This window comes from Balaenoptera physalus (assembly GCF_965194825.1).
Source record: "Balaenoptera physalus genome assembly, chromosome: 13".
In the NCBI taxonomy this organism is placed as follows: Eukaryota; Metazoa; Chordata; class Mammalia; order Artiodactyla; family Balaenopteridae; genus Balaenoptera; species Balaenoptera physalus.
This window is the reverse complement of record NC_138892.1, coordinates 22887634-22907567: the sequence shown is the minus strand read 5'-3', so window position 1 is coordinate 22907567 and position 19934 is coordinate 22887634. Positions and strand designations below refer to the sequence as shown.

General features: G+C 41.8%; 1 protein-coding gene across 18 annotated transcripts in view; it reads right to left on the bottom strand.

Moving 5' to 3' along the window:
• Positions 1–19934, bottom strand: part of ANKS1B (ankyrin repeat and sterile alpha motif domain containing 1B) — a 1150138-nt gene that overhangs the window by 146859 nt on the left and 983345 nt on the right. The window contains exon 1 of one of the 18 annotated variants that reach the window (XM_082419298.1): positions 5267–5519. The exons of 16 other annotated variants lie outside the window; for them this stretch is intronic. The gene's annotated coding sequence lies outside the window, so the exon portion shown is untranslated. Of the gene's footprint in view, positions 1–4763; positions 4991–5266; positions 5520–19934 lie in introns of those variants that run through there. One more of the 18 variants, XM_082419297.1, reaches the window with a different exon arrangement.

Here is a 19934-nt window from a genome sequence, read left to right as displayed (position 1 = left end):
GACTTGGGTCACTGTATCAAAAACGTAAAAGAGGAAATAACAGATTTTCTGGAGGTTTTAGTAGCAAGAAACCTAATGAAAGGGATTAAAGAGATTATGTGATTTGAAAGATACCTGAGCTAAGAGCAGTGAATGAGAGGAGAGAAAAAGTCAGTGATGAGTGGTCAGGAAAAGGGGAAAAAGTTTCTTCTGTTAGCTACTAGGAATTTGCGTCTTCCAAGACAGCTTGGTTCCTGTCTGGAATAGTTCTGGGTATGTAAAAGGAGGGCGAGCCAGTATGTAAATAATGTTGAAACTTGGGAGGGACTATTTATTTCTAATTTGAAGCTTTGTACCAAATTTGGTTTGGCATGAGTGTGTACGACTAATCTACCAGTAGGGTGAAAAAAATAGCATCACTCATATCAAGAGTACCAACCAAGCCTTGGGAGATATTTAGGACGCAATGCCAGACCTTTCATTCCAGAGAGAAAGCTATACTACTAGAAAACAACTTGAACCAATTATTTTTACACTAAATCGACAGTTAAGACAGAAAAAAAAAAAAAAAGTATTAAGAGCCAAGAGATGCTGCATATGGTCTGCACATCTTTTCTGAAGAAATGAATCATGGAGATAAAGAGAAGCAGCTTATTTTTACAGTTACATTTTGTATTTCTGGAAAAATAACCACAAAATGGTCATGATTTCTAAACATCAGGAAACGAGACTTTTATGAACATTACACAACACAAAACATACCACCAGTTGCAATTACAACTATGTGCAAGTCACGCTCAAGCCTTAATTGAAACCAAAAACAGACCATAAAACTTACAGTTACAAAAAAATTCTTCTAACTGAAATGTGCTAAAATGACAGGATGCTCAAATAGTCTTAAAATACAATTTTCTCCTCCCAAGTGTCTTAGTTTTCACAGGGTCACAAAACCTAGCCCTGACCAATGTTACAAGAGCTACAGAACTGAGTGTCACTTAAACATATGGCCAAGCAGTGCTGAGACTGTGCTGGGGTCGCCCACTGATTTCTGTGTGCTTCAAAGGTGGCTGTCTATAGAGACAGAGGGGCTGGAACGTGGTAAACATGGGTATCTGGACAATCTCAAGGCAGCCATTGATTTTCCAGAGCATGTTCTTGTGGTTAGTCTTGTGAAGTTAGTTAATTTCAGTTTAGTTACCTTAATTCCAAACCCCAAAGAGATGTATCCACAAAAGCCATTTATAGAAAAATTCTGTTTTGAGATTCACCTAAAAACACACTATAAAGCATTTAGTAAGAGGGGATCAGAACATGCAGTTTTGCTTCTTCCAGATCAAATCTTGTATTGATCTTCTCTGCATTCCTTCCTATTCCCATATGAGAAAACTACCAGTAAGTCTTTGCTCTGTAAATACCAGAATCGGGAGATACTGCCTTAAACATAAAATTTTTAAGGGAATTAATTTTGAATTTTCTTCTAAACAAACTATTCTCACAGTTTTTTTAAAGAAAAAAAACTCAGCTTAATCATAGTTTGACTTCTAAAAAAACCGTCTCATGATTTCATGGAGAGAAAGCAAAAATCAGATGAACAAGAAGGGTTTTCAGCTCACACTACAATTACAAGAAAGGTTAATTTTTACATGAAAATCCATTTACATAAAAATAGATTTCTGGAACAATGCATTATTGACAGATATGTGGGAAGATAAATGCATTCATGTAAATGTTCTTTCTCAAGCAAATTATTAAATATATGGACAGCATTGCACTTTGAAAACAATCATTTTAAAGAAATCAAATATTAATACAAGAGTAAACACATCACAGCTAATGTAATCTTTCACTTAAAGAAATATACATGCAACACTTCTTCCAAGGCTTACTGCTATTCACTGCCATTAAATTCCACGGCAAACACTTATGCTTTGTTACTGGCTATTGTCCATGAAAGGAAAAAAAAAAAAAGGGTAACCAATAAATAAATCTGGTTTCTGTTCACACTTCTGTTAATTACTGGTGGCTTATGGAAGACCTTGTACTTTGATTACTGGTAGTGGCACTTGTAAGTGCTAAATCTGAATTACTGCTATAAATCCAAAATGTATAAAAATCAAACATGCCTATGGTAATACAAATGTTTTACTGATGACCATTAATGACTTTAATCAAGCAGATCTCCTAATTAATTTTGCTAATTGTTCATTCTTCCTGGGACATTAACTGGCTTGACGGATATTAATGTGACATATGTTGACATTAGCATCTGGTTAGAACTAGGGACATCAATAAACTCTACCTGGTGTTTCTACAGACTCTGCCAATGCTATAAACACTGACAATGCCAAAACATTTATTTCAATATAATATTTAGAGAACATGTCTGCCTTCCATTTAGAGAAAGGATAAACCTGCTTCAAAACACATGGTGCTCAAAAATCCTTATTCAATGAATGATGCAATGAGTATGAGTTAATAATAAACCGGTAAACATTTGCCAACATTTAAAAGAGGACAATAACATCACAAATGATTATTGGGAATGCCTTTCCTGAACAATGTCTGTTAATTTTTACTCTATTTAGAATATGTACAGTAACTTCAAACAAATATTACTACTCTAAAGAAAGCCATTCCCTAACATTTCAGACCAATTATACCATACGCACTAAATTAACAGAAAAGAAATGTATCAGAATTCAGTACATGTATACAAATTTAGTAAAACCTGCAAACTTTCAGATTGATAATAACTGTCCAGTGATTATAATTTTAAACTCCTGACAAATAAATGTACTTATACAAAGTTTTGTTAAAAACTAGTTACCCCCAAATATCTTATTAAATATTGTACCATGCTGTATCTATATTTCAAAAGTATTTTAATGGAGATTTGATCTCCAAGTAGAGGTGAGATACTTTGTTCTCTTTCTCTGGTCCCCCTTAGGGGAACTGTAACGATACAGAGTCTCTCATTCCTAATACATGGATATATTATCACTCTACTGTCACTGATTAAGAAAAAAAAATTACTTCTACTAAAAGTGCCAAAGTGCTTCAAGCAAAGTAACTCTAAAATTAAGTTTTGGCAATTAGCAACCGGAGGAGAAAGTTCCTATCCTTGAGCAAGGAGCACTGACTCTTCACTGCTTTTATCCAACATTATATTTCCCCCTGCATTCTGAAGTTAAAAAAGTCTTTGTAACGATGTTTTTAAAAATATGTCACAAAGTCGCCCAGGTAGCATGAATCTGTTTTAATTTCATTTGTACCAGTTACTCCTTTCTCCTCCATCTGAGTCCAGGAGGATCACGGCAATCACACCAAGCACTATTCAGGACTGACCGGGTGGAATGACAGAATGGCACACTTGTGAAGTCTTTACAGTGGGACAATGCCAGCACCAGTCATTATAGTCTATTCTGTCACAGAGCCATCGACACCACGGACTCAAATAACCCACACACCACTGGCATCGCCTTGCCCAAGCTCATCTGCTGAGTACAAAGCACACAGGTTTGGAAGGAACCTCTGGGAGGTTTCCTAATCTCCTTTCCTCTCTCCCTTCCAGCTCCAAACCAGCTCAGAACTGGCTCCAAACTTCAACGTGAATCTACCCTAATGTAAAGACTCCCAGAGAGATTTATAGACTCCTTTGGTAACTTGTGTCAACGTTGAGGAAAGTCTTTACGTTGTACCTAAATTCCTCATGTCGCCTTTCCATGCAAGAGTCCAAGTAGCAAGTATCCTAATCTAGTAAGTGTTTAAGACTCGTTAAGGACCCCAAAGCTCACATGCCTCGGATCTACCCATACAACATGTTAGGTGCATATCTGCAGCCTGGGGGCTGAATTTTCAGCCTCCTAAAACTAACATGTCAGTCGCTCAGGGAGGAGAAATGATAACTGCAGCGAGAACGAGCCTTCCTGGCCAATCTCTGAAAATGTAAAGCCTTCCTGAGCTGCCCATTTGTTTTAGGGGCTCATGTTTGTAGGTGGCTGGTTTTCTTGGAGGGAAACAGCAACAACAAAAACCCCAAAACCGCGGCGGTGGCAGCAGCCTTATAAAAACAACATCTTGTTTGCCTTTGGCAAGTTTTAGCCTGGAGTAAAATTACACCCAAGTTGCAGCCACCGAAATTGGGGTTTCAATGGAAATGTTGATCCGACCTTCAAGAAAGCAGCAAATTGCAGTCTTTGCTGCTCTAATACAGTTCGCCAAGGCGTAGAGTGGTTAAGTCCAAGCCCACTTTCCCCTCCGATTAATCAATGTATAAAAAAATATGAGGAGAGAGGGCACGCTCAACAGCAACCCTTCCAGCGTCTGTTTTTCCTGCTACTCTTGAAAGGTGATTCAAAGCGCACCTGGAAATTACATGGATTGGTGTGGCTTTTTAATACTGAAGACAAATGACCTTTGGAAAATATCTACTCGTGAAAGTCAAACCATTTGGAAAGACATCCGGCAATTTACCGCTTCAAACTCCTTGCAACCCCGAAGATGCGGAAAGGAAAGGGAAAATGCGCCGAACCCGAGAGGGAAAAGCAATAACTAAACCATGTTTTTTGAAGGATTAAAAAAAAAAAAAAAAAAAAAAAGGCCCACACAGTGGAGACCGCCAGCCTGGCTGCAACAAATGCCCCGGCAACCCTTATCGCACGCAGCCTGTCCGGATTTCCGACCCGGCTTCCCTTTTTTCTCCCGCAACCGCATCTTGGCAAGCTGGGGCCGTGGACGGCGGGGAAGCCGTACCCCACGCCGCCCGCAGTCACGCCGCTACTCACCCGAGCCCCTCGGCACTAGCGACGGCATAGGTCGCGGGCTGGCTGCGAGCCGGGATCCGCGAGGGCTGGCGGGCTCTGGCCCCCGAGGACGCGGACATGTGGCAGGAACCTCCGCTCCCCTAGCCGTTGCCTCTGAGCATCTTTCTGGGCGCCCCCAGCGAATGCGAGCGGCGAGGCGAGGGCGAGCGCGCCGAGGAACGGGGGGGAGAGGCGCCGAGCCTGGCCGCGCCGCGCCGAGCGCCGGGCTCTCCCGGCGAGCTCCCCGGGCCCGCGCGCGCGCCCCCCGCGGCGCCCCCCACCCCGCCGCGCGCCCTCGCACACGCCCGGCCCCACGCGGCGCGCGCCAGCCCGGGAGGCGGCGACGTCCGCGGCGGCGGCGCGTCCTCCCCGGAGCGCGGTCTTCAGGACGGCCGGCTGCGCTCTCTATTGTTCTGCGGTTGCCTCCCGGGGGTGGGTGGCCGGGGCGGGTGGGAGGCGTTGGCTTAGTTGCCGGGAGGGCTTACCACTCAGCCGGACCCTAAGTGCGAGAGCGACGCGGGCTCGGGCACGGCGCGCGGGGGCTGCAGGGCGCCTAGCGCCGCGGGCTGCCGGCGCGCGGAGGCTTCCTTCTCCCGCACTAGGTCCCGCTCGGCGCCCGGCGCATCCTGCGTTACTATGGATATCTCGCTCTTCGCCGCCCCCTCCTCGCGCTCCGGGAGGCCGCCGCAGAGGCAGCAGCCAGGCAGCTCCGCAGGCGCCCAGGTGACCAGCGCGGCGGCGGCAGCGGCGCTGGCGGCCGCTGCCGCCGCCGCCGCTGGGCACAGGAGGAGGAAGAGGGGGAGAAGGCAAGTCCTGCTCTGTCCCCGAGGCCACCTCGAGTTTCCTCCCACTAACCAAGCTGCTTCGAGTTCACGACGCAGGAGAAGCCACAGCATTCCTCAACTTGGGTGACTGGTGGTGGCACCACCCCGAGCCACTAGCGTTCCAGCTCTTCTCAGAGGGCAGTGATCGGCCCCCAGTAGACGTGGAGGGTCGCGGTTAAGATTCTGAGTAAGATTTTGATACGATTCAAACACCTCTCCCCCCCACCCCCAGTTCCCACGTAAGTTACCATTGTACTGCTACCAACAGTTGTAGAAACTTACTTGGGCAAAGGTTTCTCTTCAAAATTATGCCAATTAAGTGAAGTATAATACATCTGACCTTAAATGACAAGGCCTTTCTCCCGTATATATATTTTTAATGCCAATAGTGTTTCCTTGCCATAAATAAATAAAAATAGTATGTGGCTTACAGACTGCTTAATACCATAACATTCGAACAAACGTATCTGGCAACCCACACACTTAAGTTCCTTGTTGTTTCAACGTTCCATCCAAAAGCGTGAGTTGCCCACTTAGTCTGGGATACGAACCACAGATTCCCACAGAGGATAACCAACGTTTGAGCACAAGGTAACAGCACCCAAACAGTCTGTGAAAAATAGGTTGGACTGAAGAAACTTTACATAAAAGTACTTAAGGAAATGTATGACATGATGAACTCCAAACGATTCTTATAATCAACCTGTTGTTCCAGGCACATTTTCTTTCTAAACTTTTTGAATACGCATTTATTGCCTTAAAACCAAAGAACAACGATTTTGATCAACTGCAAAACATCAGACACTGAAATAGAAATGTTAATCGATTTTTAAAATAATAGGTAACGTTTACTGAGCACTTATTTGCCAGACATCTGTGAATTATCTCATTTAATTCTCACAGCTCTATGAGGTAGGTTTTATTATTATTCTCACTTTACAGATGGAAAAAAAGGTTTAGAGAGATGTGCAACTATTAGTTATGGGACAACATCCACTTTCTTAAGCAAGAAACACTATATGTCCACCGTTTTGTCTACTGTCATGTCCTTGTCTGCTTTGGTGAAGTTCAGGGCAACAGTATACTCTGAAGCCACCCTGCTAGCAAAGGATGGGGCTAGGATATAAACTCATGCCTGTCAACCTCCAGAGTGTGAGCCCTTAGTCATATGGAAACTATTTCTCATTTCCATAAGGGGTTCATAAAGCTTTTTGATTTTCTGTCTTACACCTATAGAAAGCGAAACAGGTTGGACATGAGCTGCCTTCTTGACTGGTGTACTCCTTACTGAACATGACCTGCCTTCTTGCCCGGTGTACTCCTTACTGAACATGACCTGCCTTCTTGTCTGGGGCATGTTCGGATGTCTGTTTTCTGAGATCAGCAACCTTTTGATAGGTTTGGAAGTCAGGCCATTCAGTTCTATTTCTCACTCTGCAATTGAAACACATGTGACTTGAGGTGGAATAGGTGTTTTCTTAGTTTCCCAATCTTGCAAATAACCAAAGAATGACATTTCCCAATAACCAAAGAATGCTTTCCCAAAGAAAGCATCATTCTCTTCTCCGACTGTTGGTCTTGTTCTCTGGTAACAATATTGGGCTATCAGAGATGTCATTTATTAGCGATGAACTGCAGGCTCTTTAGAAAGGAGTTATGCTATCATTTTTGTATTGTGTCGAATCCTCTGTACTGTAGAATAATTTGGGGCTGTAGGCCATTTTGTGTCTGAAACACCTCTAGAGAATGATGGAAATCTAATTCCCTGTCAGCATTTGTGCTTGACTAATGAAAACTCTTCTTGAGGGAACTGGGAGGGAACGTTGCTGTCCAGAGCGGCTGTCACTCATGCTCCATTTAGCGTAATCAGCTCACATATGAAATACTGCAGTCCTGGAAATTAACTTCAGCATGGCAATAATGAAATTTGGTGATGACCTCCAGGTATGCATATTAAAATATAAAGGTCTTTTCAGTATAATCTCCTACTGGTTGGAGTAAAAACATAGCATAATTCACAGAAGAATGACTTTTTACTCTTTGGCCTACTTACAGCTGAAATTTTAGACATTTTTATGTTCTAGAATAGCATAAAGGATGTAAGAGATCGCCTTCTAAAACTCCCTCATATTGTAGAAAAGGAAATTGATACTTAGAATGGTTAATTCACTTGCCCAATGACCTAACCTAACTAGTAGCAGAGCAAAACCATGAATTTTTGCCATTTGTTCAGACACTTACCATGATACTATGGTTCCCCAGGATATTCAGTGTCAGAATTATTTTTTCCTTCAGTTATTTTTTTGCTAAAAATCAGTCAAGTTCCAATTTATGTTATTTAAAATCCAAATGATATATAATCTTGTGTTCTTTTACTTGGAGGATATCTACTGATTTTTAGTACTCTGGTTATATTAAGTAATACATTGTTTCTTGAAAAATGAGACAATTTAGAAAAGACTCTTACAGTGCAAATTTCCAAACTCCCTATAGCTCCAATGAAATGTAAAGCATTCATTCCATTACAGGTCATCAGGATTGCAACCCTTGTGACATAAACTGCTTATTTAAGAATAGCAATTTTATATCAGAAAGGACTAACATTTGGGATTCTCCAATTTGCGTTTAAAAAATTATCCAGAAGACCATGTTGAATATTCTAGTCTCAGAAAGTCTAAAGATGGTGGTAGCATTTCAAATAGATACATAAAACACTGATTTGAGTCCTCTGTACAGATTTAGAGGAATAGAATTACAATGATCTATTCATTGGTTTGGAGGTAGTACTATGCAAAAGTTAAGCTCCCAACTTTGGAAACAGGCCAGTGGGTTCAAGTAATGGCTATTCCACTTGGTAGTTTTGTGATCTTGAGTAAGTTACTTAACTTTTCCCAGCTTCACTTTTCCACTTTGCAAAATGAATACGAAGATAAAGGAAATGACTTCACAGAGTTGTGGTTAGGAGGAAGTGAGATTAGCCATGTAGGGTGGTCTTTCTGATGTGCCAATTTGGCTAGGTTATAGTCGCCTGTTACTTAACCAAACACTAATCTCGGTGTTGCTGTAAAGGTATTGTGTAGATGTGAGTAATGTCGGTAATCAGTTGACTTTATCTAAGGGAGGTTATCCTAGATAACCAGGTTCAATCAGTTGAAAGGCCTTAAGAACAGAACTGAGGTTTCCCCAAAGAAAAGGAAACTCCATCTGTGAACGGCAGTTTCAGCCCCTGCCAGAGTTTAAGCCTGCCCTTCCTGACAGCCTGCCCTACGGATTTCAGACTTGCCTAGCCAGTCCTCACAATCACATGGGTCAAGTCCTTGCAATAAATCTCCTAGTATATACCTCCCACTGGTTCTGCTTCTCTGATTGTACCCTAACTTATACATGTTGTAAAGAATTAACTATAGTATCTGGCACATAAAATGCACTCCAAAAATGTTAGCTAAAATGTTTTTGTTTAAAAACCTTTATTCAACACCTCTCACATTCACAGCATTGGGATATGCACTCTGATAAAAATGTCTTAGAATTCTGAGATAGAATAGGGATAGATACCTATTACCTTCAATGTGAGTAATCCCAACCAGGAAGGGATTTAATGTTTGAGTAAAATTTCCAGAAAAACAAGGGAAAAGGCCAACAGGGTTGATTATTCCATCCAGAGCTATGTGGAGGAATCATGCAAATCTAGTATGAGGACGGTTTCTTGGGTTAGGAAGACAATGAACAAAAAGGCAGGCATTCCTTTTTTGAATGACCTATATAGATTTAGCACCTGAAACTACGAAGAAAACTGATCTTCAATCATGGGATTCCATGATGTAATAGATTCATCTCTGACTGTTGGTCTTAAGCCAACTAGAATTATATCCTTAACAGAACTGCTCTGAGATTCTTGGAGGAAGAAATATTCTTATATTTAAGAATATTAAAGCAAAAGATCTTTCTTGTCTCAATGTTAGCTTACCTTAGTATTCTACATTATTATATTTTACAGGTTTTAGTTTGTTTTGAGCATTTTTTAATTTTATTTTTTTATTGAAGTATAGTGATGTACAATATTATGTAAGTTACAGGTGTACAATATAGTGATTCACAATTTTTAAAGGTTATACTCCATTTATAGCTATTATAATATATTGGCTATATTCCCCAGATTGTACAATATATCCTTGTAGCTTATTTTATACCTGATAGTTTGTACCTCTTAATTCCTTACCCCTATATTGTTTTGAGCGTTTTTAAGCAAAGGAAAAATACCTTAAAAATACCATGAAAAAAGCAGGCATGGTACAAACCTACTTAAATAGAAGCTGCCTCTACCCTTCAGAGTTATGATGCCAAGTGTACAAAACTTAAAGCTGGAAATACCTCAGATCAGTAAACAAAGTCCAGGAAGGCTGTCTCAGATATAAATAGGATTAAAAGGTGATGAAGAGGTGAGAGAGACTGAGAACCTTTTGACTTTTTACTAAACCTCTGGTAACTTAGAATCAATCTTACCAACGAACATGTTTTAAATTGTGTATTTGTGTGTGTATTTGCTAGACAGAGCTGTCCTGTGATCCTTTATACCATATTAGTGATTTTTTAAAAATGGTAGTGATATAAAAATACTTCTCATTATGCCAAGATTTACTGAATGCCTATGATCTCAAACACTGAGCTGGGTTCTCAGGGATAGGAAGATAAAGTAGAGATGAACTCTAATTTTGTGGAACTCTTTCTCTGGGCAACTCCTTTTGGAAATCCTTATGGATTTCAACTAACATGTGACTTACCCCAGGAAAATTTGAATACATCCCTTGTCCTGCCCTGGCCTAGACAAAATTCTTTTTTTTCTCATAGTAACTTTGCTTCTTCTAATATAGCATTTATCAGGTTTTTTTTTTTGTTAATTATTTGTTTAGTTATGGATATCCTCATAAGACTGCATGTGGTCAAGGACCTTGCTTATGCGATAATTTATGTTCAGCTCTTGACCCCAGATAGGAATTACGCGAGTATTTATTGAACACTTGAAAGAAAGCTTGAGACATTGAATTTTAGTTGCTTTCCAAATAGACACATGCAGAAAGCAGACAGAATATAAATCTGGAGCTGAGGAGAGAGGTGAGGGCAAGAAATATGATTTGCTATCAGCTAATTCCTGGTAGTTGGAGGGCCTGGGAGTGGAACTGCCATCAACTAGAACCACGTGTATAATTACGAAAGAGAAGGTTTGAGGTCAGAACTCTGGACAGCGCCCACATTTTCCATTTTACACCGTGTGATGATACATGGCCCGCTGGCTAGGATAGAAAAGTTTCAGAAAACCTCACTCCCAAATAAATCGTTTTAACCGCGTGAACAAGTTTCTAACAGAAAGATATTTCAGAACTAAGCTATTGTAGAGATAGGAGCACTATGAATATGGCTTTATAATCATGATATTGTGGAGTTTTACCTTCTAATATGTGGAAAGTGGGACTTTAAATTTTGTTAAAAAAAAAAAAAATTGGTATGTGTAGATAGAGGGCATGGCACGTGTGTCAGAGAGAAAGAGCCTGTGTAATGGCAAAGTGACAAAATCAAGGAGTTCCACAAGAGGTAAGCGTTAGGCAAGGCTCTGAGTGGTGTTTGGGCACGTGTAGCTGTTGGCGGTGTGTGTCCACTGCAGAAGCAATGTGGCTCTCCCTTATACTCAGCGCTTGCTTGTCATTAATGAGGCACGTAAGGCATAGGCTGACTTCCAATGCTCATAGATTTTATTATTTTTATTGCATGATCATCCTTTTGCTGTGGAAAAATTCCTTTATTTGGATAGTAAATTTAAAACAACTTACAGACTACCTATTAACCATGGGCATATTTACAGGTCTAACTACCAAGCTAACCCAGAGCAGAAGAGACTTCTACACTTTTTCCTGAAGGCAAGCAGGCTTGGAATCCAGGGGGAATGAATGTAAACACTGAAGCCCATCTGCCAGGAATGTTCTGCCCCAGTCTTCTGAATTAGACCTAGGGACTTCTTCTGGATGCTAACTACATTCAAGGCCTGAGCTAAGACATTCGCTTGCAGACTCTGCTTACAAGCAGCCCCTGAGAATCAGTCTCAGCCGCACAGCATAGGTGTTAAGTACCTCATCCTTCTAACACCTTTAGCCAACCAAACAGCTGTGTACAACGCTGGCAGCAACTTTCAGAGTTAGCTATGAGAAGACAATGCTCCAGTAATCTGATCTGGATGTCTCTTTCACTAAGTGGCTGTACACTCCAGCTTTCCCAGGACAGCTCCCTTTAAATGAGTCAGACCATGAGATCTGATTTTTTGTTCAGAAAAATATGGTTTACAGCATAGTGGAGACTTGTAATTGGAGACCTTAAGGAGGTAGTATAATGTACAGAAGAAGGCTGTGGGCTCCGACCTGAGTTCAAGTCTGGCTCTATAATTTACTAGTTGTAGGCTCTAAGCAAGTTGCTAACCTTGGTGCACCTCAGTTCCTGCATCTGTAAAATAGGGATAATTGTTCTTTAAGGATGTCGTTTAAGGATTAAATGTGTGCACCCATGTAAAAAAATCTACCATAATACCTGGAGCACAATAATTATTTAACCAAAGAATTAAGTTCACTCTAGTATTAATTCATAAGCCTTCAGAATCAAGAGGCTACTCCAACTTATCAATTGAACTAAATAACAAAGCTCATTCCCATAGCACCTTCTGGTGTGCTTATCAGCTGTGTAGGTGAAGAAGCGCCCACGCACCTGAGAGTGGAGAGTGACTTTTTGTACAGCAGACTCATAATAAAGTTTTTTCCCCCCACAGGATTTTGTGGAGGACAAGACAGCCTATCATTTGGTGATTAGGTATGTCATTATGCTAATTCTGTAGTAATGTACCTTAGGAGTACTGAAATATACTAGAGGGACAAAGGGAGAAAGAATTACATAATACATATTAAAATCATTATTTTAATACTAGTTTATTTAAAGATTAATTATACCATTATATGGATTATATTAATATTAATATAACAATTATATTAATATTAATTATATTAAAATAATAATTTTGGGTTGGAATAACTGAATCTTAGGATAGGAAGGTACAGTTGATATTCACTGTTTTTTCCTGCTTAATACCCAGTCCCTCTACTTTTGTTACCAATAGTCTGATTTTTCACTGGGGACCCACCTCTCCAGCCCTGAGCCATGAAGTTCTAGAAAGCCCTAGAAGATCTGACCATGGAGAGGACCCGTGATCCACTGGCCTAACAAAGGGTTCCATCACTCAGCCACAGTAGTTCATTCAGGGAGGGTCAGGACCAGGACTCTATAGGAAACACTGGGAAAGAGGGGAACTCTTTTCACTGACGTTTCTGAGCCGATGACACTGGCATTGCTAGGGTGCTGAACTTAATGCCTGGAGCTGCCAATGTCCATCCTGCGGGGAGGGTCTGCCCGAGAGTGCAGCCACTGCAGAGGGAGCAGAGTGGAAGTATGGAGTGAGAGACTGAAGGACTCCAGTGAAAGCATTCAAGGCTCTGGATCCAGTCCTGCCTGAAACCTCTGGACTTCGTCTCTTTCGTGAGCCAATAAATTCCTTATTTTGAGTTGGGTTTCTGGCACTTGTAATTGAAAGTGTCCTGACTTACTTGGAAGGGAACTTAAACACAGTTTATCTCAACTTCCCATCTGATGTCTGACTCTCCTCTATAACTTCTAGTGAAAGAGTTATTCAAACAAGACTTGGACTCTTCCAGTGACAGGTAGCTCATTATCAACTGAAGAAGCCTATCCCATTGTTGGGGCTTTTACTCCTACAAAAGTCTTCTTAAGCTAAGGGAGAACTTCTTTTCTGAAACTTTTGTATAGTTACCATTTATTTTGTACCTACTTGGGGGCAGGGGCCTTGTGCTATGTTATGCTAACAAATGTAAAATTTATTATCTCATTTAATTCTCAAAACAATCTGATATAAAAATGATTTTGGAAGCCACTTCAGAAATCCAGGTGAGAAATGATACGGGGCTGAGGTAAGGGCTGGGGGAGGGGGTGGGGATAAAGTGGACAGGGATGGATCTGGAAATACAAAGATGTAGCATCTCAATGACCTGGTGGCTGAATGGAGGGTGAGGGCAAGAGAGAAGGTGGAGTCCAGGATGACCTCTGGATATTAGGCATATGGCGAAAAAACAGGGAAGGAACAAGTTTGTGTGGGGAAAGATGAGGGTTCTGCTAGTTACCTAAAGAGGTACTGTAAACCAGTGGGGTCAATACGTCCAAGGGCATGGGACAGCTCTATAAATTTTAAAAAATTTTAACTGAATCTGAATCAGTGTTAATTAAGAAATCATCAAGAACAATTTTTGCATGGACTTTTGTCACATGGGTGCAGGTCAGAATAACATGTTTATGTTCAACACTCAAGATCAGGTTCTCCCTTCTCTCTTCCTGCCAGCACCTTGGGAGGCAGAAGAGAGGAGCCAGAGAACTCAGCATGAGGCTGCAGCAGAGTTTGCCTGAGCCACGGGGGAGCGGAGCCTGACTTTGAGGTTCTGGAGCTAAAGAGAAGTGCATACCTGTGGAAGATGTTTCTGGGAATAGGAAAGAGACAGGAAGGGAAGAAACATATTTCTTATGTACCTACTATGTACTAGGACTTTATATGCATTACCTCAACAACCCTGGAGGGTTGTTACTATGATTCTATTACCGTCTTTTTTCCGGATGAAGAAATTATGGAGGCTCTGAGAGGTTAAGTAATTTTTCCAAGATCTAACAGCATTGGAATTAAATCCGGGGTGTATGGCTCTGAGACCCATGGTTTCTTCTTTATGCCATGCTGTCTCCTTAAAAAATGATCAGTTATAAGATATTTTCTAGCTGAAAAAATATATTCACACGCTATCTCAAGTAATCCTCTAAACAGCAACCCAGAGGTTGGTACGGCTAATACTGTTCCTGTTTCATAGATAATGAAACTGAGTCCCTGAGAGGTTCATCGACTTGCTCAAGGGCACACAGCTAGTAAGCAGCAGAACCATGGCTGGAATTCAAAATTCCTAACTCCAAGCCTCATGTATTTTCCCATGACCCTGCAGCTACTGCATTAGGCAAGATTCTATGAAGGGGGCCATGTCAGAACAGTGATTGATACCAGCTTTGCTCTGAAACATCCCCTCACTTGCAGAGCAGTGCCCAGCCTAACACTTGGTGGTGGCGTTGCTGTCACCCTCCCTGGCTCTGAAGGAAAGACCCCAGCATAAAAGGAACGTAAGCTCCCAGGAGTTTCTGACCAGGTGTGGGTGGGGATGAGGAGGGGCAGAAAGCCCCTCGTGGAACTTGCGCCCACCCCTGTCTGATGAACACTTAAGTGGGGTCTGTAGTGCCGGACTGTGAAAATCCATTTAAGCTGCTAGGTCTGTACACGGTCTGCACTGAGGGGAGGGTGAGCCCTCGTACCCCTAGGGCAGAAATGACTCTCTGGGTGGAAATAACGTGGGAAGCCATGTTAACTCTTTCAGGCCATTAGGCTATCATTTAGTAAATTACAACTTTGCACTAAATGGGTCCCTAGTGGCTATGGAGGGTGAGAATGTTCTAATTTGCATTTTTCCCCCTTTCTCTCAGCTGCTTTTTCTAATTATGATGTAGACCAAGAAGTTGTTTAATAACTGATTTATTCCAAATCACTGGATGCTCCCATAAATATAAATAATGCTCTTGCAGATCTGCTCTATTGAAATGTGTGAAATCAGATCTATGCCTAACACGGTGTAGAGGGGTGCTGAAGCCCAGCCGGGCCTACAGGACTGAGGAGCGATTCAAGGCACTGGGACATCCCAGCTTTTCAAGTTCTGAGTTAATAGAGGGTATGGGACAGAGAGCCCCTTGTTCCTGGAGGTTGGGGAGGTGGGCAGCGGGGAGCAGATGCTGTGGGAAGCTCTAGGGCAGGAGTTCCTTTTTCTGCTTAGAAGGGAGAATCCACAATTCTGATCTGAGGAGGAGTCCAGATCTCCTCCTTGGCATATCTATTACAAGGGAGATCTGTGGGGAGGGCAAGTACGCTCCCTGAAAACTCTGGTTTCACCCTGTCACTCAGAATGCGTGACCATGGTCACTTGAAATATCTGGGAACATATTTCTTCCCTGGGGGAAGAACAAATATCTCAGCGGTCTCCTTTGTTCTTACAAATCTGGGGCTACTAAGTAAAAGCCAACAGAGTTGCTAGGGCCTAATATTATTTCCTACTGGTGATTACAGCAATAATGCTTTACATTTATACAGCATTAAAAGTTTTTGAAGCACTTGCATATCCACTGTGATCAGGGCTGGCTTCATGGGCATGTGATTAGTGCTGTCCCATAGGGCCTAGGTCTCAGAAGAGCCCAAAGATTGGTTTAATGCTCTGCAGTCTTGCAATTCTGAATAATTTTAACCTCAGATCGGTGTTTGTAAATGAAGTCTGATGGGACTATGGAGCATGTGCTGGGGCTTAGAACCTCAGTGCACATGTGATACTGCCTTCCTAGGATGAATTTTTAGCTGTCTGTTCCCTACCTCCTGCTGCCCAGGGCCCTGCCCAGGTACCCCTGGCCCCTCCCTGGATGACCCCACAAACGCTGCTGCCCTTTGCCTGGCGTGGCGGTCAGGTGGCACTGAGAAGGGTGGGGCAGGGGCTGGCTTTCATTCTGCCCTCACTCTCCCTCCTCCGCTGGTGCTGGGGGGTGGTCTTGCTGTGGACGGACATCCACCCCGTGGCTTCCTGGGGTTAGCAAGCCGACGGCCATCGCTGCCCCAAGCAGCAGCTCATAGTGTGTTTGCTGGGCAACATGGTGAATGACTCAGCAGGGGCCTCTCACTTCCTCCAACCCAAAGACCAAGCGCATCCTGGCCTCGAGATAGTTATCCCTTGGCGGGGCAGGGGAGGGAGTCTCTCATCTGCCACAGGTTGGGGTGATGGGTCTGTGGGAAGGGGAAATTGACTTCCCCACCCCTGGCCAGGCCCCACATTTTGGATCCTGCAAACTATGTAGCTGGCCCTGTCACTGACATTCATTATGCTAGTGATGGAAGCTAGACAGGACAAGGATGTTGCTACTATTACGACTTCTGCTGTTACTGCTGCTGCTTGTGGATGCACCATTATCATCTCTGTGACTTGCACTGGGGCAAGCACTGAATTATATGTCATCCTATTTCATCTTCACAACAAATGTACAAGGTAGGGCTTATACACTGGGGTAGTTCCCTAACTTCTCTGAGTTTTGGTTTCCTCATCTATAAAACAGGTACAAAAATACCACCTTACAAGGATACTGTGAGAATTAAATAAGATGGTGTGTGTATAGAGAGATGGAGAAAACTTCCTTCACCTGTGTTACTTTATCAGTGTATTTGTTTGGAAGAAATACTTTGATGAGCTGCCTGGGGAGAAGGGTGAGACCCCTGCGGGCATACTCAAGTAACTCAGGAGGGCTGCTTAACTTCTGGGCTTATGACAAGGAGAGGGGTCTGCATGGTCCTTGGAGGATGGTGATAAAGAAAGAGGACTCACTGAGGGCAAAGTCTTTGTGCAGGAAGAGGACGCTACTGACAATATGGCCCTTAGAGAACGGAAGTGTTGAATGGGGCTTTAAACAAATTTGTTTGTGTTGGGTGTATGCTGTAAAACCCTCCACTTTTCCATCTTCGCATGAAATCTTCGGTAAAGACTAACTGACTAATGCTTTTGTGTGTGATTAGATTAATGGGGGCCTCAAAGAGGTATGGAGATTCGCATCCTTGTTGGCACAAAGGAGAATGGACAGAAAGTAGACATGCAGATGCATGTGCAAGAAGATGAGTGTAGAGCTGATGCTGGGTTATAACATTATTCTTTGTTTCCTCTGAGTTGTCTCACTTTTTGTTCATGCGTTTTTGTGGGGTATAACAGCAGCTATGGATATTCTGTTTTGTTTAAATCTTTCCATAAGCCCCACTACCAGGCTCTGCACACAGTGAACACTCAAATGTTGAGGGCTGATCAATGTGAGTAGTAACTATCAAGGGAAGGAAGCTAATATGATTTGGTTTAATCATTTCAGTGACCTATTGATGTAGAAAATTAGGCTCTCCAGTTTACAGATGAGGTATCTGAGGCTCAGAGAGGCTAAGAACCTTGCCTGAGATCACACAGCTGCTAAGTGGCGAAGCAGAGATACAAATCCATGCCCAATACTTGATGCCTCCCTGGTCAATGAAACTTCAGCAGAAGAGATAGAGTTTCAGTATCATATAAAGCAATATGTAAAATAAACACATATGTATATTTAAAACCCCCCACTGAAATCAGAAGAATAAGAAAAATTGACTTTAAAAAACTTCCTAGGGAATAAAAAGAAGAAAAGGGGAGGAAGAACAAGAATATATGAAAAAATATAGCATAACTTAGTTATCTCTTAGATAATTGTAGGATTGTTACTGGTACTAGTCATTGTACTATAATGACACCAAAAAGGAAAAATGTGCCAGGTAGATGCAACCTTTTGTGCAAGAAAAGGCTGCCTCAAATGTGTCTGAAAGCATGGCTCTTCCTTCAGCTAAGTCAAGTCCAAAGGAGCACATGAATAATTGGCTACAGCTACCCTTTAATCAAGTGCCAGCTCTCTTTGCTCAGGTTGATACATCTCCAAACCTCAGGGAGTCAGGAATCAGCTGCCAGCAGCCAATGGGTTTCTGAGCATTGAAAACCAGACCAGGTGCTGATCCATCAAGCTAATTAGCAGCCTGTGGGCCACAGTTAGCTGGGAAAGTAGAGGTTTTTTTTAACTCTTTTCCTGACAGACTCTGTATCTACCTATCTGTCCTTTTTGAACAAGGTTCCATCAGCAAAACAACAAAGGAAAAAGAACTTAGAATTCAAAAGGAAGGGGTCTGAAAGGAAATATGGGCTTGCTTTAAATAAGACAAGAGAGACTATTATAGAAAGGAAGTGAACTTTCACACACGCTCACACACACAGTGTATATATAGTGACTTTTCCCATTCTATATATCTCCATTTTACTTAGCATAACACCATCATCACAGAATGGACATTCAATAAATGTTTGCTATCGTTAATAATGATATTTTAGACACAAATAATAAACAAAAGGAGGAAACGGGACAGAATTACCAAGGAGCAAGAGATATAACTTGTAGGCACCTGAAATACATTTAATCATCAAGTTCCCCAAAAAGCAGAAGAAAAAGAATTAATTTCAATGGGAAATAAACAGAATATGTTGAAAGCTCAGAAAAATGGAAAACAATCTAATTAGGATAAAAAGAGATGGGATACATCAGAAATAGTGTCACTGCAAATTACCAGATTTATAAAGTAATGTGTAAATCAGCAGGGGAAGGAATTCAGTGGATTTTAATAAATTTGGAGAAACTTGTAAATAGTGCATTTAAAATTAGTTTTACTGTGGTGATCAAACAGTAAAATAGAATCAACCATCAACGAAGCCAAAAGTTTTCCAAATGTCTTCACTGACACAAGAGAAGCCAATTTGTTCAATATTTCTGACTTTAGTATGGTTTTGTTTATCATGGATCCAATAATCTCCAATAGAGCAGTGCCAATATATGATCTGAAGATATGAAATAACAAAGAAGCATTCTAGTCCTTGAAGTAGCCAAATCTGAAAATCATAGAAAATGGTAAGGCAAAATGTTGGCAGAAGTCTTGAAACACAGCAGTAACATTTATGGAGATGTCTGCACCAGCTCTCTGTCAACATATGGAGAACTGAGGAAGGGCTACGGGATTTCAATGACACCCCCATCACCACCATCTGGAGATAAAAATCCTGCAGTAGATTTTCTTTTAACTGTGCTATATTACTGATGAACTTTACATTGATGACAAGGTCCTAGCCAAAGTTCCCTTGGACTGCTAACTATAAAACTGTTTACTGCTTGATTCTGGGGTTAAAAAATGGATTTATGCCTCTGTGAGGAACAGCTGTCATTGTATTTGTAGAATCAAAGGGTCAAGATGATGAAACTGAGATGATTCCAGGGTTTTCAGGGACCTAAAGAAAGCATTACACAGCCTGAGAAGGTTTGGATATGCTTGGTACTGGTTATAATGTAAACCGTACTACTCCAAGAAACTGATCTACACCTTGAGATTATGAGCACAAATCTTTCCCCAAATATTTACTGAGCAAAAACAGAGTGAGTGGTTCCTTAGGAGGAGCAGGGGCATGAGCTGGATTACTTTTGCTGTGAGAAATTAATGCACTACCTGGGATTACAGTCAATTTGGGGATTGTGGTCCTTTAAACAGCAGAGAGCAGCTTATCCCAGGTCA